General features: G+C 42.5%; 1 protein-coding gene across 3 annotated transcripts in view; it reads left to right on the forward strand.

The window, feature by feature from the left end:
• Positions 1-25,747, forward strand: part of CDKAL1 (CDK5 regulatory subunit associated protein 1 like 1) — a 640,699-nt gene that overhangs the window by 488,002 nt on the left and 126,950 nt on the right. The gene's annotated exons all lie outside the window — the stretch shown is intronic.

The following is a 25,747-nucleotide window of genomic DNA, read 5'->3' on the forward strand; positions in this document are numbered from 1 at the left end:
CTCTTCTTTATTTTAATCTCCTCTTTCTCTCAGTGATGTTTTCTAGCTTTCTGAATATGAGCCCTTTTCTCCTGGAGCCCCCTGCCAGGTATTTCTTTATATTTATCCTGCTTGGAACTCTTGGGGCTTCTTCATTCCACCCCGGTCTCTTTCATCAACTCTGCAAAATATTAGCCATTCTGTCTTCAGCGATTCCTTTTGCTCCATTCTCCATCCCTTCTGGGATTTCCATTATATATGTTAGGTATTTTCATTACGTTCCCCAATGTCTACGCTCTCCTTTTTTATACTTTTCATTCTTTGTTCTCTTTGGGTCTCTGGATTTTTTTTCTCTTTTCCATTTTTTAGTTTCCTGGTATTCACAGCAGTCACTTGGCCAACAAGAGCAGTAGTAGCACACCGTGTCCCCTCGAGGAGGGACCCTGCTGTCACCACGGGGCTGCTGCAAAGGCAGACCTCCAGCTGCCACCCCAGACCTTCTGTCATGGTCTGCATCTCCAAGCAATTTGTGTGTGCATTAATATTTGTGAGGTGGTCTTCTGGTTCACTAAGCCTCTCTTCATCTGTGTTCAATCAGCTCTCCAACCCACCTATGGAATTTCTAATTTTTAGTTAATTAATTTCTTCTTCTAGAAGAACTGTTTGGTTTTTTTCTTCATGGAATCTAGTGTTCTGGTAAAATTCCTCATATTTTCCTTTGTAGTCTTTGAACATATTACTCAGTTATCTTAAAGCTCATTCTGAATTCTCCAGTATCTGGTTGTAATATTGGTTGTTTCTGTGGTTCGTTCTTTCTTTCTTTCTTTCTTTCTTTCTTTCTTTCTTTCTTTCTTTCTTTCTTTTCTTCATTTTAATCATTTGTCTTTTCTTTCCAAGTACCTGATCATTTTTGTTAAATGGTGACCATTGCTTGTTTAAAAACAAAATGAAACAATAGGTTCTAGATAGTAATGTATCTTCCTCCTAGGAGGACTTGATTGTGCTTCTGCCAGGCTCTAAGGGAAGGATTGATTATTGTAATTGATCTGAGATTGATTTTTGAATCTGGTTTTCAGCCTTTCTGAGGTTGGGTGTATTTCTGGTTAGCCCTTCCTTTTCGATTGCAGCCTGTGGTGTGCTGGGTGGTGAATGACCGGCTCTCGGTGGGAAGGCTTCTTCCTTGTAGCATTTGTTCATTTCCATTGACTGCTGCCAGCTTCCGACTGCCTGTGTGGCACGTGTGAACGTGGAATTGGAAAGAGATGCACATAGTCAGCTCTCGTGAGCTGGTAGAAAGCCACATGCAGCATAGCGATCAGTGTACCTCTTCAGGGCCTCATCGGACAGTCTGTGGTACTTACCAGGCCTTTTTTTCTACTCTAATCTTTGTCTCCCCAGGCTCATGAGAATACTGAAGGCTCTGCGTGGCCTCTAAGTCTCTTAGCTTTTGCTCGGCTCCTTGCCTTCCTGGCCACTGCTTACAAACTGATACAGATGTAGAGGGGAACAGTGGCTCCAGGTGCTAAGCTCGCAGACTTACCTTCTCTCGAGTCTTGCTAGTTTTTGATGTTGAATCAGAACATCATACATTTTTATTCACCTTTTCTAATTGTTTTTGGCAAGATCCTTGGTCTGATACCAGCTCGTTTGCCTCTGCCAGAAGCAAGACTCACTGCTTAAAATCAGCTTTCAGATGCTTTTGCTTTTCCTCTTTGATCTTTTCTCCCTCGCCCCTTAACATCTTCCTTACATTTTTAGATCTTACTAACCCGGTCCTGGTATAGCGGAACCTCTTGTCGTATTTTAGACTTTATATTTTCAAGGGGTTTTAGGTTTACCACAACACTGCATGGGAAGGACACAGACATCCCACGGACTCCCTGCCCACACACCTACCCCCAGGATCAACATCCCACCCGTTTGTTACACTGATGAACCTACGCTGACACATCATTATCGCCCCGACTCCACAGCTTCCCTTACATTCTATTCTCAGTGTTTCGCACGCGTTCTTCGGGTTTGGATAATGTGTAATTACATGTATCCACTGTCAGAGGATCGAGCAAACTAGCTTCACTGCCCTTCCCTGCTCTGCGTTCCGCCCGTTCATTCCTCCCTTCTCCCTAACACCTGGCAGCCATGACGTTTACTGTCTCCATCGTTCTGCCCTTTCCAGAATGTCATAGACTTGGAATCATGCGATAGGTAGCCTTTTTGGATTGGTTCATTTCGCTTAGTAACATTTTAAGTTTAGTAACAGTTTAAGTTTGTCTAGTAATAGTTTAAGTTTGTCTTTCTATGGAACACAGCAGACATTGATTGCCCCACTGTTCTAGAGAGAAGTCGAAACAGTCTGCCTGCTCCCTCGGGACCACGTAGCCGAATCTTTCCTTCTCTCTATTGTCACATGGTGTCCCTATGTAACTGTCATCCTACGACTGTCTCCTTAGAAGGACCCTGGTTGGATTTGATTAGGGACCCACCCTATTCCTCATCTTTTTTTATTTTTTTTTTTTTAAGATTTTATTTACTTGTTTATTTGACAGAGATAGAGAGACACAGCAAGAGAGGGAACACAAGCAGGGACAGTGGGAGAGGGAGAAGCAGGCTTCCCACTGAGCAGGGAGCCTGATGCAGGGTTCTGTCCCAGGACCCTGGGATCATGGCCCGAGCCAAAGGCACGTGTTTAACGACTGAGCCACCCAGGCGCCCCCCGACTCCTCATCTTAATGAGGTATCTCTGCAGTGACCCTCTTTTCAGATAAAGTTACATGCTGGGGTGTCGGGGGTCAAGTACTTCCAAGTATCTTTTCGGGGACAGAGATACAAGGCAGTCCACAGCCCTTCTCTACCGTGTGCAGTTCTGCTCCAGGTAAAAACCGCAGCCGGAAGAGGCTCACCTTACAACATTCAGGACCTTGAATAATGAGAATTAAGCATTAATGGTGAGACCTTAGAGGCCTGCAGTCTGGGAGAGGGTACAGGATGTGCTCTGACTCTTCATGGCTCTCTTAAATTTCTCAAAAATGAGCAATCGTCTATGTCTCTCAGGTACTTGATGAAACCGCTTAGCAAGCAGACTTCACTCAAGTAAAACACAGCTGCAAATGGGTAGCAGCTCCTTCTTACCTAATTTATTTCCCATTTTCCTGCCCAGAAAATCAACAGTAAAGATAGATTCTAACCTAGTATTGAAAAAAAAACCCAAAACATTCCGCTGTTTTCAAGTCACCGCTCCTTCTGGCTGCAGAGTGCCGCTCAGTGATGGTCTCTTGTTGTCTTAGATGTACTGTATTTTCACCAAAACTAATCCCCGAAACTGTTCTCCCTCTGGCATAAATGATGTAAAATAGAGAATTTCAGTTAAGTTCCCCTTTTTTCATAACTACCTTTATATGACTCCTAGTATTAATATAAATAAACTCCAGTTTTAAATGTTTTCTGGTAGAGCTCTGGTAAATGAACGAAATTCTGTGTATTTCTTAATCACTTAAATCACCAAAAGGATAAAGCCCAACTGAGTTTTGTATTTGCATAGGTGGGAGGGGAGAATTTTTCTCTAATCTTTAATTCCCTGCCCCCAAAAAAGAGCATAACTCTGTTAAATTCAGAATGAAAATAAATTAGGCAGTGTATCTTCATAAACAAGATAAACTAAAATGTTTTTTTTTTTCTTAGCTTTTGCAAGATTATTAATGTATAAGAGATTTAATAGTAAGATCCCCTAAACTAAACAAGAGTGACCTTAGACTTTTAGATGAAAGGTCAAATTTGCATGTTTATATTTTCTTTTCGATTGAGTCTTCCTTCATTAGTCTTCATTAATCTTAAGTAACTCTAACAGTATTTTCAAATTGTTGCTGAGATTCTTAGTCTGCCTAGAAAAGGTCACTTAAGTTTAAAAAGTCTTTGGATCCTTAGCTATCAATTCCAGAGTTTCTTTCTAAGAAAATTTTGATGAAAAATAATGCAGTTGGGTTGAAATCTTTAAGAGGCCTGTGACCTGGAAAAAGAAAGTTCTTTAGGTAGCAAGAGTGGCCATTAGAATGTTTGTATTGATTTAAAATGTTAAATTGTGTGGTAAATCCCCCTGCTTGCTTGTCTCACATCTTGGAACCAGAGAGTAAGTTTGTGTTTTCAGATATGTGTGAACATAAAAAGAACCATAACTCATTTAGTTTCTAGAATATTTACCCCAAGGATGACAAGGCCATGGTACTCTTCTGGACTCAGCCCTGAGGAGTGTGGGTTAGGGTTCCTGAGCTCTCGAAGGGCCACCCTTGGGGTCGACAGAGGCAGCTTTGCTGGAAGTGTCCACAGAAGGTTTCCCTGTGAGGGACTGAGTTTTTGCTGGAGATGCTCATCCCAGGGCAGGGTGACCACTTGGAGCAGATGTTGAATAAGGAATTGTTCCTGAATCATATACAGAGCATATCCGGTGACATATAACGGCTCTCCCAAGTTCAGCTGCATGTGAGTCCAGGACATTATCTTGAAAGGCAAAACAGAAATACAGCATGCAGAAAGAGCTTTGTCACTTTTTCTAGATGTTGCTAAAATTCTTTGTTCGAGTACATCAGCTTGCCTCAATTTCCATTTTTTACATCGCAGCTTTTTTGCCTTACTTGATCAGATAACTGCATTGTTTACACATTCTCCTATTTTCAAACTAAGCTTTTTTCTTTGGGGGAGAGGTAAAAATATTTTCAGGAATCTTCATACTCCAGATTTTCTAGCGTTCTTTATTCTAAACCAATTCCCAAACACACCTGGAGGGACACTCCTTTTCTCAACATCCTTTTCTTTTAACTTCTTTTTTTTTTTTGAAGGAATATCTTGGGATTCTTCTGCAATTCATTGTATTTTATCCCTCCAAATACAGTTAATCTTTTAAATTCCTTTCTGGGCATATTATTTCTCTTTTTACTTCCATTTTGGATAGAGTTTTTAGCCTGACCATAGTTTTATTGTGTATTGACTTCAGCAGATGACTTACTAGTCTCCCATGAAGACTCTGTAGTAATAGAAGTAAAGAATGATCTATATTCTAAGCCAGAGAGTTGGTTGGGAACCTTCTACCTTGTGTGAATTTTTATTGAGATGCTGTTTATTTAACAAATAGAAAATTGAATTTAATATCTCTAAGGGCCCTTGAAATTCTTTTTTTTTTTTTAATTATTTATTTGACAGAGATCACAAGTAGACAGAGAGGCAGGCAGAGAGAGAAGGGGAAGCAGGCTCCCTGCTGAGCAGAGAGCCCGATGCGCGGGGCTTGATCCCAGGACCCTGAGACCATGACCTGAGCTGAAGGCAGAAGTTTTAACCCACTGAGCCACCCAGGTGCTCCAGGCCCTTGAAATTCTTAATAATCTTTGATTTTCTATCATACGGTTATAAGGTCAACTTTCAAACAGTATTTTTTGAAAGTTTTTTTGAAAGTCTAAGTGCTTTTCTTTTTTGAAATATGTAATCTGCATCTCCCAATTCTTTCATCTTTTACTCTATTATGAATCTGAAAACATTTTGCCTGTATAATCAATTAATTGACTAGGGATAGTAAAACTTAATACTTCCTTTGGTGGTTTATGAGGGCTCAGAATGGCAGCCGTGGGCCTAGCTGTGCTAGGGAGAATAATGGGCCCCTGGAAGACAGCACATCCTAATCCCCAGACCTGTGAACGTGTTACCGCAGTAGTAAAAAGGTCTTGGAGAATGTGATTAAGTTAATGCGTTTGAAATGGCAGATGGTTGCGGGTTATCTGGGTGGGCTCAATGTAGTCACGAGGGTTCTTAGAAGAGGGAGGCAAGAGGGTTCAAGTTCTAGGGAGGAGCTAGGAGGACACAGCGGAGGATCAGAGCCATGTGCCTTGAAGATCAGGGCGGGACAAGCAGTTCAGGAATGCAGGCTGCCTCTGGAAGCCTGAAAAGCCAAGGAACACATTCTCCCTCAGGTTCTCCAGAAGGACTACAGCTCTGCTAATGCCTCGATTTTAGCCCATAAGACTCATTTTGTACTTCTGGCTTACAGAATTGTTAAGATAATAAATTTGTGTTGTTTCAAGCCACTAAGTTTGCTAATTTGTTATTGTAGCAATAAATAGGAAATTAATATGCCCACAGTGGGATAGATAGTTTGAACTGAGGGCATTGTCGAGCTCTTGGAGACAGATAAATGAATCGCTCTCAGCTTTATGCTACCCAGGTTATGCTGTGTCATGGGTGACACATGCTTGTTCCGAGGTCTGTGCAAACCAACCCTTGTTGCTCCCCAACAGGCGCAGTGTCTATAGGCCTCATCATTATGATGCCAGGACAGAAATAATGGTAAGAATTAGCATTCGTTTAGCAATCAGCGTATGTCCAACCTTGCTCTGAGCCCTTGGTGTGGATTGCCTAATTTTACTCTCACAGTTTATTAGGGTCATTTTGCAAATAAGGAAACCCAGGCTCAGAGTAATGACCTAACCGACCCAGATCTCACAGAAAAGCTCCCCACCCCCTCTCCACTCTCGGGTCTTGCAAGACCCAGCACACCTTATGCTCTCACAGTGCCCGGCAGCTTGGCATTCCCAGAGTGCCCCCATGTTCATCTCCCCTGCCCCAAGCCCCCCAGGAGGAGCTGCACATGAAGAGCCCTGGGAATACAGACAACATGGACCATTTATTGAGCAAAAAATGCATGATATTTAGGACAGTGAGGTGTGTCGAAGTTTTCCATTTGTTGTTTGTGGGCTAGAGAGCAGCCTGCGAGTGTAAGGTTAGTACAGTCACTGAATGGGCCAGGAGGCACAGGCAAACCTTAGACTAAATGGCCTTATCAGCCACAGGACCTGGCCTCAGCCCCTCTTGTGGGTGGCAGGGAGCTGCTGACGAGCGGTGGTCATGTGTCTGTTTTTGAAAGCTCATTCTCGGTGCCGTGGACAAAGAATAAAAGAGTCGGAAAGCCCAGTTAGGAAATTGCCCAAGACAGGTCTGGAGACTTAATAGGGCAGTTTTAAGAAGTCTCTGGGACTTATTCCTTAGACCTTCAATAAATACTTTTCCTGTGGACTTAATAATTCCAAGTCTTCGACTTAGCTCCATGTCAGCAAAGTAATTTTGTGTTCCATGGAGAATATTAATTTGCTGTCCAGAAGTCACTTTGTTGGTTTTTGATTGATTCCAGGCCCACGGACAAATACTGGTAGGCCAGAACATTTTACAAGGACCCTTGAACATGCCAGAAATTTAGGGCATTACATCCTTTTTCTGCCTTTGTGCTTGCTGGCGCTACTGGTGTTCTCCTAGACCAGGCCTAGGCCTCTTCTACTCAGAAGGAGAAATGCCAGACCCTCCAGACCCCTGCCCTTGTCTGATCTCTGTCCTTCTACCGACGTGCTTTTATCTCTTCCCAAACTCTTTCTACATGGCGGTTACAGGATTGCCTTTTTCCTTGTAGCCTCTTTATCTTTTTTTGTGTTTTTGTTCTAAGTACGGTGAGATAAGCTTATCATCTGTGTGTGCATGAGTGTGTGTGTGTGTGTGTGTGTGTGTGTATTTTGAACCTGTAGAAAACTCTGAATTTGGGAGCGTTTGAAGAAGCTGGGGCTCTGATGGGGGAGCATTCTTTTTTAAATCCTTTTAAAACTGAGTACTTTCCTCTTATCACATTCTCACACTGGAAGAGTAAAGGATAACAGGGTGATAATGTCTGGAGCTTTGAAGAATGTGAAAATAACAAGAATTGTTCAGCCTTAGTCATGTAGCGGGAAGTCAGCCAATGTCGATAATACCTTGGCCTGGCCAGTACTATTAAGCCCTTTGGTTGTCTACCATCTTGAAATGGAAGTATTAGAGAATTTGACAAATATATTTAGTTTGGAGTAAATAAAAGCAGAATGTTTTATCAGGATCTCATGAAAGAAAAGAAGTGCTGTTTCCAAGAGGAAAGTTTTCTTGGGGGTATAAGAGATAGACATGGCCACGGCTGGTGGGGTACCTCACCATCCAGGAACCTGTCCAGGGACCTAACGAAACAGCTCGGGGAGAGATCACTGGTGACGTCCTTATTTCTGTTTCCTGCCACAAGGGATTTTTTTTCTTTTAAAACCATGCTCCTGCTTCCTCTCAGCCCTAATCATTTTTTCAGAAAATGCTAGCCTTTTCTCCAGGTACCCTCACTGCTCCCCCTAGTTTCCTGCCTCCTGAATCTGACCCTTGCCTGCATACCACGGAGCACTGCCTGATGTTTTATTGGGCCCTGACCGGCCGTGATGAGCAGTCACTGCATATAAGCTTCTTATATGGGCCCTGACCGGCCGTGATGAGAAGTCACTGCATATAAGCTTCTTATATGGGCCCTGACCGGCCGTGATGAGCAGTCACTGCATATAAGTCACTGCATATAAGCAGACCCACAGGACTACACCTGTGCCGGACGTGGGTAGCCTCTAACCCCAGGACGGAGCCATGTCTCTGTGAACTTGCTCTTTGTTTAGGATGATAAAGATAAGAAGGATACAGATGTTTTTTGTTGATACCTAAAGTCCTTTCATGGGACTCTTCTGTTAATTACAAGCCTTTGTAAGAAAAAGATCAGTGATGACTGTATTTTGGACCCATGGTTTGTATAAATCAACTTTAGGACAACAGAGAGTCCAGTACAATTTCAGAGCCTTAAATTCGATGATAGTAATCTTCCTGTGCTTTGTAGTCAGCTTACAGAAGATTGTTCAAAAAGAAAACTTCTGTAGAAAAAATACACTCGATTTGTTTCTTATGATTAATTTTTGGTTTTCCTGTTGGCATTTATTTTTATCTTGCTTCTTTTATGAATTTTAATTACCACAAAACAGTAGGGAGATAGGTGGTTTTTTTTATCTCAGATGCTGAAGTGTGGTAGGTATTAGGGTTGAGATGGACTGAGTGAATTCATATTAAATCAGGTGAATATAAGTTCTATCCTTTGGAAAGTCATCTTTATTATATTTCATTCTAACTTTTTTCTATGGTGATTACATACCTTGTTTTATATAAATTTCAGAAAAGTTGCAAGGATCTACATAATTCTTTTATGCCTTTTATATGAACTTGATTTATTAAAGTTGTAATATTCAATTTGAATTCACTTTTTATTAACAACTTTAGAAGTGAGTAGACTCTTTGGAGTAACTTCTAAAGATAAAAGAACCTTATAATGATCTTATTTTTTATCTTATATTATTATTTTTCTGTGATAACTATGGTTCATTAATAACTTCATATTTATAACCTTCCAAAGGACCTGTAAGTATAGTTCCCAGTAATAGAGCTAATATTAAATGTGTTTGTAGGTCAACAAAATATATTTGGCAATTTAACATGACATGCTTTTCTAATTCCTGCCTCTTAGAACCACGTTTATCTCATAATTACGGACTAAAATATCAAATATGAGCAGATAAGCATTCAAATGGATAAAATACACTGTGCTAGTTATGTTCTGATAGCTCATAATGGAAGATGAATGTCCTGAGGCTTTCTTTTTGCTATTCATAATAAAGTAGAAGTGGTCTGTAAGATTAGAAGTTATGGGAGCATTGGGTATGGTGCATAAACAATGAATTTTGGAACACTGGAAAACAAATTAAATTAAGAAAAAAAAAAGTTACGTGGGTAGGGGAAAGAAGCTTTCTTTGTTTGAATGTTAATGTGTGCCAGAAAGAAACATAGTCTGTGCTTTTCATGTACTTTGTCTCATGTTATTCTTCTGACCATACTTTTACATATCTGGTATTTTTTTTTTTTTTAATTTTACAGACAAACCAGCTGAGGCTCAAAGAAAAGTCAATTTGCCCAAGGTTTTATAACAATTAAGTGAAAATGCCTGAGATGTGGGCTCTTCTTTCTGACTCCTTGCTCCATGCTCTTATAAACCATAAAATAAACATTTATCCCAGAAATTCAAAATAATTTTAGAACATTTTAACCAAAAAAGTACTGGTTTCCAAAGTTTTATTTTTCTAGTATAGCAGTGACTTTTTATTTATAGGCCCTAGAAAAATTGTAAACTCCTTAAAATGATTTTAAACTTAACAGAGAAGGTGTAGGAATAGCACATCTCCAGCAGACCCTTTGCCAAGCTTCAACATTTTGCTAAATGTGCTTTCCCCCTATCGTTGGCTAGATAGATACACAGACGGACTGGCTGACATTTTTCCCTGAACAATTTCAGAGTAGATTACAGACAGATACCCTGCCCCTTTACTGCTTCAGATTCAGTGAGTGTTTCCTAAGAAAATGAGAATCTTCCATAATCACGATATCATTTTCTAACTGAGGAATTTCAACGTGGGTACAGGACTTTAGCCTACAGTTTATATTCCAGTCTTTCAAGAGTCCTAGCAACATCCTCTGAGCTCTCATTTTCCGGTCTAGGATTCAGTGCAGGATAGGGTCTTAACTTAGTTTTCACATCTCTAGGTCTTCTTGAACCTAGACACTTCCTCAGCATTTTTTTTTTTTTAATCTTTCATGATTTATTAACACTTTTTAAGAATACTGGCCAGGTATTTGATAGAATGTCCCTCAATTTGGGTTTCGTTTCTCTTGTGATTAGATTACTGTTTAAGTGAATGATATTCTGGTCTTCTCAGAACGTCACATCTGGAGGCGCCTGGGGTCCTTTCATCCCTATTGGTGCTGCTAACTTTGATCACTTGGTTAAGGTATCGTCTGGCCTCTCCACTCTGTAGTTACCCATTTTGAGGTAAGAATTTTTAACCCCAAGTGTGTGACGGAATCATGGAAGAAGGAAAGGAGTAGGCCCCAAGACCTCGGAAATCTTAGTGGAGTTCACACTTTCCGTCTTAAAATGGACAGGCCTCCACAGTAACATTGTCTGAAAGACTTTTCATTCCTTCATTTTCATTCATTTTAAATCTTGGAATTATTTCTAACAGTTTTTAATGGTTAGACTATTCTCTTTTTAAGTGAGATGCTTCAGGTTGAGGGTGCAGTGACATGTTGGGAAGAGTAAACTTGGAAAGGTGGAAATTTATTTCTTTGTAGTATCTGTATATTTGCACAGCAGACAGTACATACAGAGTTTTTATCCTCAAAAACTGCACGGATCAAAACTTGGGTGAGTCAAGAGGAGCTAGAAAAATTAATGGATGACGTGTCTTTAATTTTTAGGAATTCATAGGCAATGAGTGAAATATTACTCTCGAAATGCTATGATGGCAACCCAGCAGCTCTCTCTCTGGATACTACTGAGTGTCAAAGACATTCTGTTGGATTCAGAAAATACTTTCCATGTTTGCTGTATCCCTTACTGCCTTTCCTCTCAACCTGTGTTATCTAGGAAATCACAGAGTATCCTCTCCAGCCACTTTCTGGGTTCTTTGAACGTGTTTTGTTAGGACAATCAAATGGAAAAGGGAAAGGAAAGATTCTACAGGTAAATTCCCGTGGGTTCTGTAATCAAGCACAAAAACATGTGAATCGTATTACTAGGGCCATACAGAGTTAATCCAAAGCAGTAACTGACAGCCCTTTAACCAACTAACTTGATACTAATTCTTAACATTGAGGGCCCCAGAGAACAGAACTCTTCATTCTTCTTACCGAGTTAACCCAGAATCACTCAAACGCTATTAAAATGAAAATCAGTGTGTTCTCCAAAGTTGTACAGAGGTTACCCAAATGAATAATGTGTCAGGTACCTGAAATCCTATCCTAGTAAAGAACGTAAAGACCACTGTGAAAAAATTTAATTTGATTTTATCTTCTGTTAGCAGCCATAGTGGTGCAAGAGCAGATGGGAAGTGGGAAGCAGGTTCTCTGCAGCACTCCTCACGCCCGAACAGTGACCACAGCTGTCCCATTGACCGCCATGACCCAAAACATGGCTTTGGGGGAATGGTTTAAGTTTCTTGATCACTTTGGCAATCAGAGCTACTGATATTTTATTAAAAATTATGGTGAGAACTGCAGTTGGAATAACACGAATTAATTTACCTAATGTCAAATAAACTTCTACACCAAGGGGCTGGGCTGGGTGCTGCTGCCCATATTAATGGCATGCTGCCATTCTAGGTGGTTCCTTCGTCTCAAGCAGCATATAATCCAGAAAGGAGGAGGAGGAGGAGAAGGATGGCATAAAGGGTGATGATACAAGGCAGTATGTCTTGATGGCTGTAATGATCCAAAGGGCAGTTAAAACTCTCAGCCTTACGAGTGAAATGATCAAAGTCACTGGCAGGAGAAAAGGAACTTTTAAGGTGAGGTACCAAGAGTGAGGCACCAGGTGTTTCTGGAAAATGATGAGAAATTTAGTCCTTCTAGAATGCAAGGTTTGGCGTGAAAAATGAGAAGGATCCTTTTGGGAAGTGTTTTGGGACCCGTCAAGGGGATTTTGACTCTCTGATCACACACAACCTTGCTAGCCCTTGAGAATGTTCTTAGCTAATGATCTCAAGCTGAGCCATCAGAAGGCCATCACCTGTAGTCCACAGGCAACAGCCACTGTGTTTAAGCACAGGAGTGGCCCGATTTCAGTAGTGTTGGAGGAAATGAAATTAGAAACCACATGTAGGGTGCATCAAAATGGAGAAAGGCTGAGGCGGGAATGGAGCAGCTGAGGAAATAGTGTTGCTGTGAGGTCAAAGAGGTTGGTGGTGGACCTAAGAACAGGTAGAAAGAAGGAACTAGAGAGGCTTTGAAGGAAGAATCCCTCTGACCTGTGAGCTGGACGATGCTGGTGGTTTGCCCCTTGGGTAGTCCAGGCAGTCTTGGTGATTTACAAATATCGATGCCTTTCATCCTCACAGTAACCTAGGGAATGACTGTTCCCATCCTCCGTTTTACATTTGAGGAAACTGAGGCACGGAGAATAAAAGGAACTTGTTCAGAGTTCCACAGATCGTGATGGAGTTGTGATTTTAAATCAAGCAATTCTGGCTCTGTCCTCTGCTTCCTAACCACTTTGTCTATAATTTAGTGGCCAGGGAGAAGGAAAAACAGGGCCTAAAGTAAAGCTCGAAGAGACTTGATTAAAATACAGAATCCTTGATTTTCTATTTTAAATACAGAATGTTAGAGCCAAAATCTTATACATTTAAAGGCAAAATACGTTAACCAGTAAGGCTGCTTTAAAGATGTAGGAATCTTCTCCCTGAGGCTTGGTGAGGGAAAGCGATGGCCCAGTGCTTCCTCCATGCCAAGGGCAAAATGGATGAATGGACAGGGAGGGGGCCATAGGCCGACACTGGTATCGTTCTGGCTGTCTATGGGGTATCTGTCCATGCTGAGGCCATGACAATCAGATAGAGGGCTATGCTCTGGCATTGTCTCTCGTCTCTAACCTGCTCCCTTTGCCTCTCCTCTAATTGCCATGTTGTCTTTCACCCCAAGACCAGCTTCAAATGAGATCCAGGGTGTAAGCTCTCCCTTGCTGTGCCCAAATTTCTTTCACACTTTGACCTTTTTGTTAATCTGTATTGAAAACAGGAGAAACACAAAATGAAAATTTTGAGGATCTTAGATGTTAAAAGCCGTCATAGTCCCTCATCTTCAATTCTTAACCAGTTCGTTAGATCTAGATGTCATGGTCCAAAAAATATATATATTTTTCAGGAAACAAAACAGTGATGAACCAAGCACTGATTAGGGTGGTTTCCTGTGGCCTACCGACTCTCCTGCTAATTATCTCCTAGTGTTCTTTAATGTGACCCTATCTGTCTGCTTATCCTTCAGTAGGTCTTGTGGAGTCTTCCTTCTTGGCATTTAGTTCTCACAAAGCAAAACAGTATAAACTGCATGAAATTATGGCCAAGTTACTTGCCTGGTACTCTATCAAAGACCAAGCGAGTGATGCCAGGCATCACTGGAAAGAGAATGAGGTGGGGGAAACAGTTTTTTATTGAAACTCCTGTAAGGAAGATGGACTACATGTGGGTTGTAACTGAAACTTTGAGAAACCTCCGAAAATGGAGCTTCAGACCCCAAAGGATGTGCTTGTGTAACTGCCTTTTAAAGAGGGAGACCGAGCACGCTGAGATTAGTCCAGTGTGGCCTGATACTGGAAGAACACTCACTCCCAGAAGTAGGCTGTAAGCTGCACTTAAGTACAGCTGAACCAAGGCAAATGCTCTGCAGGTCTAATAATTGTCTGGACTGTTCATTGTTGTGTTATTGTTTTGGGTTTTGCCAGCTTGAAAGGTCTACCAGAAGATAATCACCATTTTTTTTTCCATTTTAAATTCGTTCCTAGTCACACAGACTTTTTTTTCTTTTTTCTTTTTTCTTTAATTTTTTTTAATTAACATGTAACATATTATTTATTAGATCTGTCAATCATCAGTCTTACACAATTCACAGCACCCCCATAGCACATGCCCTCCCCAGTGTCCATCACCCAGCCACCCTATCTCTCCCCCCAACCCCAGCAACCTCCAGTTTGTTTCCTTAGATTAAGAGTCTCTTATGGTTTGTCTCCCTCTCTGGTTTCGCCTTGTTTCGTTTTTCCCTCCCTTTCCCTATGATTCTCTATCTTGTTTCTCAAATTCCTCATATCAGTGAGGTTATATGATAATTGTCTTTCTCTGATTGACTTCTTTCGCTTAGCATAATAACTTCTTGTTCCATCCACATCGTTGCAAATAGCAAGATTTCACTTTTCATGGCTGCATGGTGTTCCATTGTGTATATATACCACATCTTCTTTATCCACTCATCTGTCGGTGGACATCTGGTCTCGTTCCATAGTTGGGCTATTGTGGACATTGCTGTTATAAACATTGAGGTGCACGTGCCCCTTCGGACACCTACATTTGTATCTTTAGGATAAATACCCAGTATTGCAATTGCTAGGTCATAGGGTAGCTCTATTTTCAACTTTTTGAGCAACCTCCATGCTGTTTTCCTGAGTGGCTGCACCAGCTTACATTCCCACCAACAGCGTAGGAGGGTTCCCCTTTCTCTGCATCCTCACCAACACCTGTCATTTCCTGACTTGTTTCTTTTAGCCATTCTGACTGGTGTGCGGTGGTATCTCACTGTGGTTTTGATTTGGGTTTCCCTGATGCTGAGTGATGTTGAGCATTTTTTCATGTGTCTGTTGGCCTTTTGGATGTCATCTTTGCAGAAATGTCTGTTCATGTCTTCTGCCCATTTCTTGGTTGGATTATTTGTCTTTTGGGGTTAAGTTTGATAAGTTCTTTATGAATTTTGGATACTAGCCCTCTTTCTGATGTCATTTATGAATATCTTCTCCCTTTCTGTCGGTTGTCTTTTAGTTTTGTTGATTGTTTCCTTTGCAGTATAACCACCATTTATAATGGAAAAGTATGGCCCAATTCCAAACCACCAAGTTAAAAACAAAGTTATAGGGCGCCATATGTTTAAAAGTTAAGAGCTGCATTTAAATTTTACTAATTGCTTTTATTAATACTTGGCTCCACAACACTGTTTCTGTCTTTGAATTGAAACTGTGTTACTAAGAGTATTGCAAATCAGCATGATGTAAAGAGTGTTAAGTGACACCCCTGCCTTGTCATCTGTGGGCACGAAACCATTACCACAGAGCTTTACAGTATTTTGTGTTTCCGGGAGGTAAAGGTGTAGCGTTTACTTTTCTTGATTTTTTTAAAATAGAAAACAAAAAAGATAAGCTGGCATTCTGAGCTTAGCAGGTGGTAAGATGAATATTCTAAAATCCCTATGCCTTGAGGAGATTCTAGAGGGAATTAAAAACCACACATGAGTTTCTTGGCCTCGGTTACTGTGCCCAAAGGCTTCTGAGGGTCTGGAAACTGAAGTTGTGTAGAACAGTCTAAGAGTCTATATGTATTTACCCCCTACGGAGGGATTCATTGGTTTTCATCAGATTCTTAAAGGGATCTTTATCCCACAGAAGGTTAAGAACCAATTATATGGCATTAATGTCTTCAGTTTAAGAAAACAATTAAAGGGGTGTATGGCTGGCTTAGTCAGTAGAGCATGCTACTCTTGACCTCGGGGTCAAGAGTTTGAACCCCAAGTTGGATGTAGAGATTGCCTGAAAAAGGAGAGATTGAGAGAGAGACCTATTCACCAGCAAAACTAATGGGGGCAGGAGGAGAAAGCAAAAATAGGGTATATGTGTCTGTATCTACAAAACACATACAAATTATGTGTAAAAAAAAAAAAAAAAAAACCACACATACAAAACGTGTTATAAAAACGAAATTCACCTGTGTAAATTTTAAAGATCTTAATGGCTTTAGCCGATAGCTCATGAATGGGGCAGCAACATCCAATCCAGCAGATGGAAAGGCGCTCTGAGGAGCTGTACAAAACAAGAGATTTAGAGGCAGAGGGAGCAGGAGTGGGGGTTATGTGTATTACAAGAGTCTTACCGGGCAGATGACCTAATCGGTGCTGATCAAGTGATTCCTGATGGACTGGCTTCAGAGTACATTTCTGGCACCAGAACTGTAATTATATCTTGGTTTGGCAATGTAGGGCCTAACGTAAACAACTCTGTTTGGGGCCCGTTGTCTTGTTTTTAATACCTGTTTAATTGTTAAAATCATCAGTGGTTAGTACTCTTTTCATCTTGGCCCGGAATATTAACAGTTTAAAAAATGAACCAAAAATAAAATGTAAAAATAAGCTTTTACTTCCTGGTTACTAGATAAAATAAAATTTCATTACCTTAAAAACTGTGTTTCCAGGCCCAGTATTCTTCAGTAGGCCCCATGTCAAAGACTTGCCAAGCCTGATAGAAAGGACCCAAGAAACTGTACATAAGGACATGAAAACTTAATTGTCTCCCATATTTTTTAAATGCAGATTTAAAGGTTTTTGCCAAGTGTATATAATCAGGAAGACTGCCTTTATGATTTTTTCTCCCCCGTGCACTCAGCAGATATTTATTGAGTTCTCCGGTGCACCTGACTCCTCAGTGCTGGGCAACATCGGCAAGGACTCTCTTCCCAGGAAGCGTATATTCTAGCCAGGGAGGAAAACAGCAAACAAACAAAAATCAGCAAAATACCAGAGGTTATGTTGCAAATTAATAGATGAATATAATAAATAAAGACTTGGGAGACTTATTGTGTTGGTCAGCAGAGACCTACCTCTATGTAGAGGTGGTGTGTGAACTCTGATCCGAACCAGGAGCCAGCTGTGGCTTTCACACAGAGACCTTCAGAACGGATGAGCATGGAGAAACCAAAGGGAAGACATCATGGCTCAAGTCTTATAGGGGAGGGAGGGACTCCTGTGGGAAGGGACACATGCAGGAAGGCTCGATGAACAAAGGTCAGAGCAGGTCCGACTTTGTAAGCCAGAGTGAGGTACGTGGAATAGAATAAGCCGTAAAGGCAATTCTAATTCTGGAAGGTGAGATCGGAGGATGCTGGAGTTAGTTTTTGCTTTTGAAAATTTGAAAACATATAGAAACAACCAACTGTAATGGAGATTTCCATATGAACTGAAGCATTGGTTAGAAAACAACAATTTGATGATGTTTTCAGGTGTTGCTCCACAACATGTCGTTGTTCCTTGACTTCATCGAGACACACATCTGGTCATTTATGAAGAAAGTTTACAAGGCTCCCATCTTTGTAACTGTGGCTGAGTAGACGTGTATTAAATCTTTGCTTGCAGTAAGATATTATTGAACTATTACAGAGTTATGGTCACCAGAAGACTAACAAAGAAGCTTGCATGTTGATAATAGGAGATGATGTTTATTTAGTGATTACTATATGCAGACACTGTGAAGCATTTTGCTGATATTTGATCTGATCTTATGGCAGCCCTGCAAAGGGCAGCATGGTAAGGCTGTAGGTTATGCCTGACTGTAAGTTCCCAGTGGGCCAAAAGGAAAGGCCCAACTTTAACACTTTCTCGTAGCTAGAACACAGTTCATTCTGTCTTTGAACATAGTCTTCAGAAAACACAGAATCTGTTGTATGTGGGGGAAATAAACAAAAAAGAGTTGTAAATGCCACTTTCAAAGGTGCCTTTTTGCCCCAGGTTATGGGATTATTTACTCTTACAGAGCCTCCAGAACCCAGGGATGCTGTGTGTGTGTGGCTGTCTGTCTCAGAAAGGTGCATAAAAGAATACGTAAGAATAACATCTAGTGTTATCCCAAACTTCTTCACATTTAATGTCAGTTGTTCTAACATTAGATCATCGTTTACTTTGTTCTTGAAATTGATTCTTTTGAAAGAGAAGCTTATAAATTCCAGATGCATAATATGTGAAGTGAATTAAGAGGTTTTTTGGTGTGTTTTTTTTTTTAAAGAATACTGACAGTTTGTCCAAGAATAAGTTTGGCTTCAGGTTTGAAAAGAAAGTTCTAGATAGATGAAATTTCATTCTCTTCCAAATTCTTCTAAAACTACAGTGCAGAGGCTTTCATTACACATATTATTAACCCACAAGGCTAAAGGAAACAGGAGAGGAAACAACAACATTGTGGTAGCAAGAAAACAGATGGACGGTCGACAGCTAGCCGCAGTCCCCTAGGGAACCCTAAACACTAGCCCGGCAGCACAGAAAAGCCAAAACCTAAACCGAGAAGCAGCCTAATGTATATGCCCCAGAATCCTTGCACTGCTGGAAGGAGAACAAGTCAAGAAGGGCGGGGACTAAAATAAGGAAAATTGTTCCAAAACCATGTACGAAGCAGTTACATTTCTCCATCACCTCCCCAGCTGAGGCTTCCAGGCAATAGCCTCTCCCCCTCCCTGACAGAGAACTGGAGGCTTGTTCTCTGAAGGGGCATTGTGCCAGAGCTCTTCACAGAAAGTGGACCACCAGTAGGATGTGTATGTGTGCGTGCACACGCACGTGCACACACACACGCACGCACCCACGGGGAGAAGAGGAGGTGCGAGAAGGCCCAGGATCTGCCGTCAGCAAGCTGGGGACCTAGGAGAGCCTACGTGTCATTCCCACGTCCGCAGGCCTGACCCCCAGGGGAGCCCGTGGTGGTAAGTGACAGCTAGAGCTAACACCTGGAGGCCCAAAAAGAGCCAGGGGTGCAGTTCGAGTCCAGAGGTCAGAAAAGACCTGTGCCCAGCCCAGTCCGTCCCTCAGGAGGACTTCTCCTTACTCAGCCTTTTTTTCTGTCCAAACCTTGAGCAGATGAGATGCGACTCACTCCCATTAGGGAGCACCATCTGCCTTACTCAGTCTACCAGTTTAAATGTTAATCTCATTCAGAAACGTGCTCACAGATACACCTATTTGGCCAAATGTCTGGGGACTCTCTGGTGAAATCAAATTGACACACAAAATTAACTCCAGGAATATAGAAGGTCCTTGGACAGGAAGCTGCCAGGCACAGTTGAGGGCAAGGTACTGTCCGTGTGTACGAGGAGGTCACAGGCCCTCCTTGTTCCTTTGTGCAGCTCGGATGCTGGCACTCAAGCACGCCTTTTTCTCCCAGCAAGGACTTGGAAAAGTTTCTTCGGGAAACCTGACCAGTCCGACACTGGAAAGATGTTGGCATCAGACATCCCGGAATTAAACAGTCCAGCCCAGTCCCTCCATAGTAAGGCTCATTCTGACAAGCCCAGCCATCAGCTCAGAACCTTCAGCCAGTGTTTTAGTCCCTGCGTTCATCTCCAGGGGCGGCTGTAACAAAATATCATGGACTTGGTGGCTTACACACCAGAATGCATTTCTCACCATTCTGGAGTGTGAAGATCCAAGATCAAGATGCTGGCAGGGTTGGTTTCTGGTGAGACCCTCCTTCCTGCCTTATGGATGGCCTCCTTTTTGCTGTGTCTATCATGGCCTTTCCTCTCCTGAGTGCATAGAGGGAGAGAAAGGTCTCAGGTGTCTCTTCCCTTTCTAGTCCCATTACTGGATTTAAGGCCCCACTCTTACGACCTCATTACCTTTAATTACCTCCTCCTCTTTTTTTTTTTTTAAGTTGGCTTTTACACTCATAATGTGGGGCTTGAACTCACCACCCTGAGATCGAATTGCATGCTCTAATTAATTAATTAATTAATTCCCCAAAGGCCCTATATATCCCTTTGAGAGTTAGGGCTTCATCATAGGAATTTGAGGAGAGAAGCAGTTTAATCTGTAACTGTCCTTACCCCCCCCTTCCTAAAAAATTATTGTTTGACCAATTGATTAGAGCAAGAGAGCACGAGCAGGGGCAAGAGCAGAGAGAGAGAGAATCTCCAGTAGACTGAGCACTGAGCACCGAGCCCAGCATGGGGCTTAGTCCCCCAACCTTGAGATCATGACCTGAGCTGAAACCAAGAGTCAGGTACCTAACTGACGGAGCCCCCCAGTCAGGGATCTGCAGATGTCTGAGCAAAGCCACCAACTAATAAGAAGGACAGGACCAAAACAGAGGAGTAGGAAGGGGTTGGGGGGAGAAACAGGACTACTCAGGGAGAAGAAAAGTTTAGAAAAGTATATATCTTTGACATTTTCAGATGAATGCGAAAAGGTAATGTATTCACAGCACAAGATCAGGACATGTGGAAAAAAAAAAAGAATAGAAGCAATACTTAGAGACTAAAAACGTACTAGGGAAATTTAAAGATTCAGAGGAGGTCATGAGATAGAGTAGAGAAAATCTACTTTTTAACCCCCCTCCTTCAACCGGTGCCTGGATCTGCTGGCTTTCTCCATCACAGGAGCCAAGCACCGTAAACTCCTTCCTTTCGTGTTTTATCTCAGAGCATTGTTGGACGCTCTCAGGCTATTAATGCGGCGATGTTGGACAAAAAGAAGTGAGGTAGAAAACAGAGGAGGAAGGGGAAGCAAAGGACCAGTGCCCGAGAGCCCGACACGCAAACAGTGGGAATCCAGGAAGAGTGGCCAGGGAAGGAAGAAGCTGTCGATGAACTAATTCAAGGGCATTTCCTATGACTGAGGGACATGACGGGCCGGACTGAAAGCGGTCACCCTAGATCCAGCATCATGGACAAGAAGAAATAAATGCACTTGAAGACGAGAGAGCTACATTCGAAGGACCAGGAATCAGAACGGCTTCAAATGTCTTAACAGTACGCGATTGACAAATGAGTGATGCCTTCTCGATTCTGGGGGGAAAAGAAGAAAAAGAAAAAAGTACTTTCCATCTTGGGATTTAATATCCCACCAAAGCATCAGTCAGCACATTCCCTGCTCAGGAAACTTCATCAGAACAGGACAGGACGCTCAGCAGGAAGATGTCAGAGAAAGGAAGCTGAACATGATGCAGAGAGAACCGAGTCTCCAGGATGACGGTGAACGGAGCCGTTCATCGGAGCTCTGGAGCAGCCGGACTAAGTCAAAGCAGGCTTCAAAGCGCTGGGAGAAACTTCTTCAAGAAAATGAAAAGGATAAACATTTAGTGGGAATTACATTCTTGAGGAGTGATTTAGGTATGTGGAGGAGAATTTGAGGTTGAATTAGTGATACGCACATAGGCAAACAAATAGAAAATGAGTTGTTGTTTTTTTTTCCTTAACTCCCAGGAAAATAAAATATACAGGAAAGAACATGTAATCGTAGCTATTAGAGAGCTGAATGGCATGTCTCTGATGTAGTTGTATTGGGAAGTGGAGGTGGGGAACAGGGTGATGGGGCGAGAAGGGAAGGCCATCTGCTTACGGGAAAGCCGGCGGAGAGTATCTAGTCCTAAAAAATTCAGAATCCCCATGAAGACACAGTATTTAGCCATATGGTGACAAATACCAAAAGAATAAACTGAAAGAGCCGAAGGGGAGTGGTTTCTAAGGAAGCAGAGAGGGGCAAGGGAAGCTGGGAACTGTTGAGCAGGTTGACCCTTTTAGAATATTTACACGCGTCCCTGATTCTAGGAAACAACTAAAAAAAATAAGCAAATGCCTATTCAGCAGGGGGGGCGGGGGGGCTGGTTAGGATTAATGGAGTTACTGAAACCGAGCAACATAAACACCCAGAGGACCCCAAGACAAACACCCAGCCATGCTCTCCAACCCGGAGGTGGGTTGTAGGTACACATGAGTACGGAGAGCAAGGAAGATGCTGGCATTGAACAAGGACATAGAGCAACATCGCCGCATTAATAGCCTGAGAGCGTCCAACAGTGCTCTGAGATAAAACACGAAAGGAAGGAGTTTACGGTGCTTGGCTCCTGTGATGGAGAAAGTCAGCAGATCCAGGCACCGGTTGAAGGAGGGGGGTTAATTGCTGATCCAAATGCACGGAGCAGACATTCAGGAAATCTTTGAATACATGAGTGCCTGTCGTTAAAATACAGTTGGGAGCACTCGGAAAATAGAAAGGACTCTATAAATGTCCAAAAACTGTTTAGACTTTGGAACTGATGAAAGCTACTTTAAGCAGAACTCCTCTCTAACCCTCATGGCCCGGTAGTTGATTGAGTTTTTTCCAAGGTACTGTTGTCCTTTTGTAGCCCAAACATGCGTGTGTGCTAAGCCTATTGGCCTTTCTTAAAAACAGCAGCAGGGGCATCTGGGTGGCTCAGTCGGTTAAGCAACTGCCTACGGGCTCAGGTCATGATCTCAGGATCCTGGGATCGAGCCCTGCATCGGGCTCTCCGCTCAGTGGAGAGTCTGCTTCTCCCTCCCCCAATCTCTCTCGCTTTTGTTCTCTCTCTCAAATAAATAAGATCTTAAAAAAAAAAAAAAAGAAAAGAAAAAACAACAGAAAACCCTGTTAGGATCCTCTCCTAATGAAAGAGCAGAAAACATAGGATACATGCAATAGGTAGATGGTGGGCCCTTTCACTTCTTAGCTCTCCGTCTCTGAAGAGGGGGGAAGACAGGGACTGGGGCAGGGCGAGGGGTGGTACCTGAGGCTGAGTGAACAGGCTTGCGTATACCCTGAGGGTGTGCTCAGGTGGTGGACACGCGGCTGCCTAAGGCTGGAGAGCCCGGCTGGGCTGACCGGACGGCACTGCTTTAACCCCTCCCTCCCCGCCGCCCCCAGAGCCTTGGTGGTGGACAGAGCCCCAGCACCCCGTTCCGCCTGTTTTCTCGTGACTTAAAATGGTCAGGCCAGTCATTTGGTACCTCCATCGTCCCGGCAGCTTTGCCCTGTTTGTGTGAAAACCTAATTGTAGGTTAATTTCATGAAAGCTGTTACACAACATGGATCATAAATTACAAGGGTTGTTTGGGGTGTTGAAATGGGCTCGAGGGAAACCTCATACTTCACGTTCCTGTGCCTTTGCCCTTGTCCTCATTCCCTAAGGCCTCAGCCAACATCCCTGCCCCGGCACCGGCCCGCGCATGCTTACCTGTACCCTTCTCTCCTGTGGGCATGGTGCCAGTCTCAGAAATGTTCACCCCCCAGCTATCTGTGCAGTAACCTTGCTCCATGGGATAGAGAAGAGTCCCCAGTTTCTGAAGTGGTGTGAGGACGCGAGAAGGGAGCAGATGGAACTGTATATTAAATTATCTGCTGGTCATCACATACAGGCTCTGTGATCATAAAGGCCAAAGATTTAAAAAAAAAAAAAAAAAAAAAAAGGAAAATGTGTATGTTTAATATAGGGAACAAAAATCAGTCCATTTTTGACACAGAACTGAAGGAGGAGACAGGTCAAAAAGCCCAGCCACCCCTGAAATGAATTTTAGACTCTTACCAGTGTGATGGGGCAGAGAGAGAGATCGGTAGTAGCCTGTCGCTGATAGAAATGATTTTTTTTACAGTAGGTGCTAAATTAGATGTAGAAATTAGGCGAGTCATCGGCCCTCCGATGGCGTGTCTGACCCGCCAGCTGCCAGTCGTGGAATCATAATCAAAACGAGTTGTGGGCTTATCTGGAGATGCAGCAGTAACTGGCCCAGAACAATTGTCAGGCTTCTCTTCCAATGAGGTGACGCCGGGGGTTATGCGGGGTCACGGAGAAGATGCATTGGTCTTGATCAGTTTTTAGAACTGGGTAGCAGCTTATCTGTAGGTCAGAGAAATTTCTTTTCCTTCATTCTTTTTTCATCATTTCCCCCCTGGGAGCTTTGTGGATTAGCTTCTGGAAGCTGATATGAGGCTCAGCACGTTAATAGAGTTCGTGCAGACCCGGACTGCCCAACTCTGTATTTCGTGATGTTGGACTCCCAGGTGTGTCCGTCCGTGGGGAATGTTAGTAAAGGCCCGTTACCACCTCCCTGCAAATAAAAGGAAGAGAGACATTTGATGATAATACAGAAGTGCAGAGACCTCCAGGGCACTCGTTAGATAAACCCACCTTGTGTGTGTTAGAGACACCTGTAAAATATTACCCTCCCCGAGTCACACCTCTAATCAGGCTTCCTATTTTTGCTTTTTGTTTGACTGAACGGTTTGTCCCTACTTAAAATAATTTACAGGTACCAGACATTATTAAGCAGGTAGGAAAGAGTTAAATAAAACCATTTGTCCCCAGCCTCTCCTCAATTTCAGATAACTTAGAGCCTAGTAAAACTCTAAAGAAAAAAATACAGTGTAGTTCAGGGAAACCAATTTGTTGCTGAGTTGTGACGGTGGGAGGAGCTCCCAGAGTTTCAACACTGCAACTGCTAGTTCTTCAAAAGTATCCTCGTAAGAGAAGTGATCTTGTCATTTGTTAAAGGAATGCTTTAAATTTTAAAAATAACGGGGAAACCTTTTCACAGGGGGGTAATCTTTATACCTATGAATTGGTGTACCAATACTAAAATTATGTGAAAGAACATTTAATAGGAATTAGATTAAAACCTATTTGCTTTGCTTTGTCAGACTACTTAGATCCCCAGTAAGATCGGTTCCATCAGAATACATGGCAAGGGGACCCAGACATCCGTATTATTTCGATCCACAGGCATTTCCACTGTGCAGCTGGAATCAGACACCAGTGATTTTTTTTTTTAAAGATTTTACTTATTTATTGGACAGACAGAGACCACAAGTAGGCAGAGGCAGGCAGAGAGAGACGGGGGGGGGGGGTGAAGCAGGCTCCCTGCTGAGCAGAGAGCAGGATGCGGGGCTCGATCCCAGACCCTGAGATCATGACCTGATCTGAAGGCAGAGGCTTAACCCACTGAGCCACCCAGGCGCCCCCAGACACCAGTGATTTTGAGCAAGGGTTTGTAAGCTATCTGTAAAGGGCCAGGCAGCCCATGTGCTTGGCGTACAGGTCGCATGGTTTCTGACATAGCCCTTCTCCCGTGCCACCGAGCACAGAAGCAGCCATAGACAATGCTTGAGTGGTTGACCGTGTTCCCTAAGGGTTAGTGGGGATTTGAATTTCATGTCATTTTCACATGTCACCAGTACTCTTGTTCCTTGGAGGTTTTCTTCTTCTTCTTTTTTTTTTTTTTGTTTCCCCAGCTACTTAAAATTGTAAAAACAAATCACAGACTGTACAAAAATCAGTGGTCAGCTGAATTTTCCATCAGCTCTTGATTTGGACGGTGAAACGTGGACCCAGAGAGGCCAGGAAAGAAAGTAGTACTATAGTAATCCAGATAAGAAGTAAAATTAGCTCTCTTTTGTGGTCAGTTTGAAGGTCAGAGTGAGGATAAGTGATACTGAGTTGGTATTTATAGCAGCTCCCATTCTTGTGAGCTACCTTGAGCCCCAGAGTTCCCGTACAAAGGAACTTTGAATGAACTATTGTGTGGTAGGTAGTGCTTAGTACCCTTTGACTTTGTCTTTCTAACTTTACAGGGATTTGTTTTATGCTGAAAGGCTGTTTCTCTTCTAACTGCTTGTAATGGCTACTCATTTGGCAACACCTCCCAGGGGAGAATAGTCCTGTCTCCTTCCTTTCTCCGGTGCTGGGTCGTGCCTTTGTCGCCCAAGAATGACCTTGCCTTGCAAACAAATGTTC

The sequence above is a fragment of the Mustela lutreola genome, chromosome 6 (genome assembly GCF_030435805.1).
Source record: "Mustela lutreola isolate mMusLut2 chromosome 6, mMusLut2.pri, whole genome shotgun sequence".
Lineage (NCBI taxonomy): Eukaryota > Metazoa > Chordata > Mammalia > Carnivora > Mustelidae > Mustela > Mustela lutreola.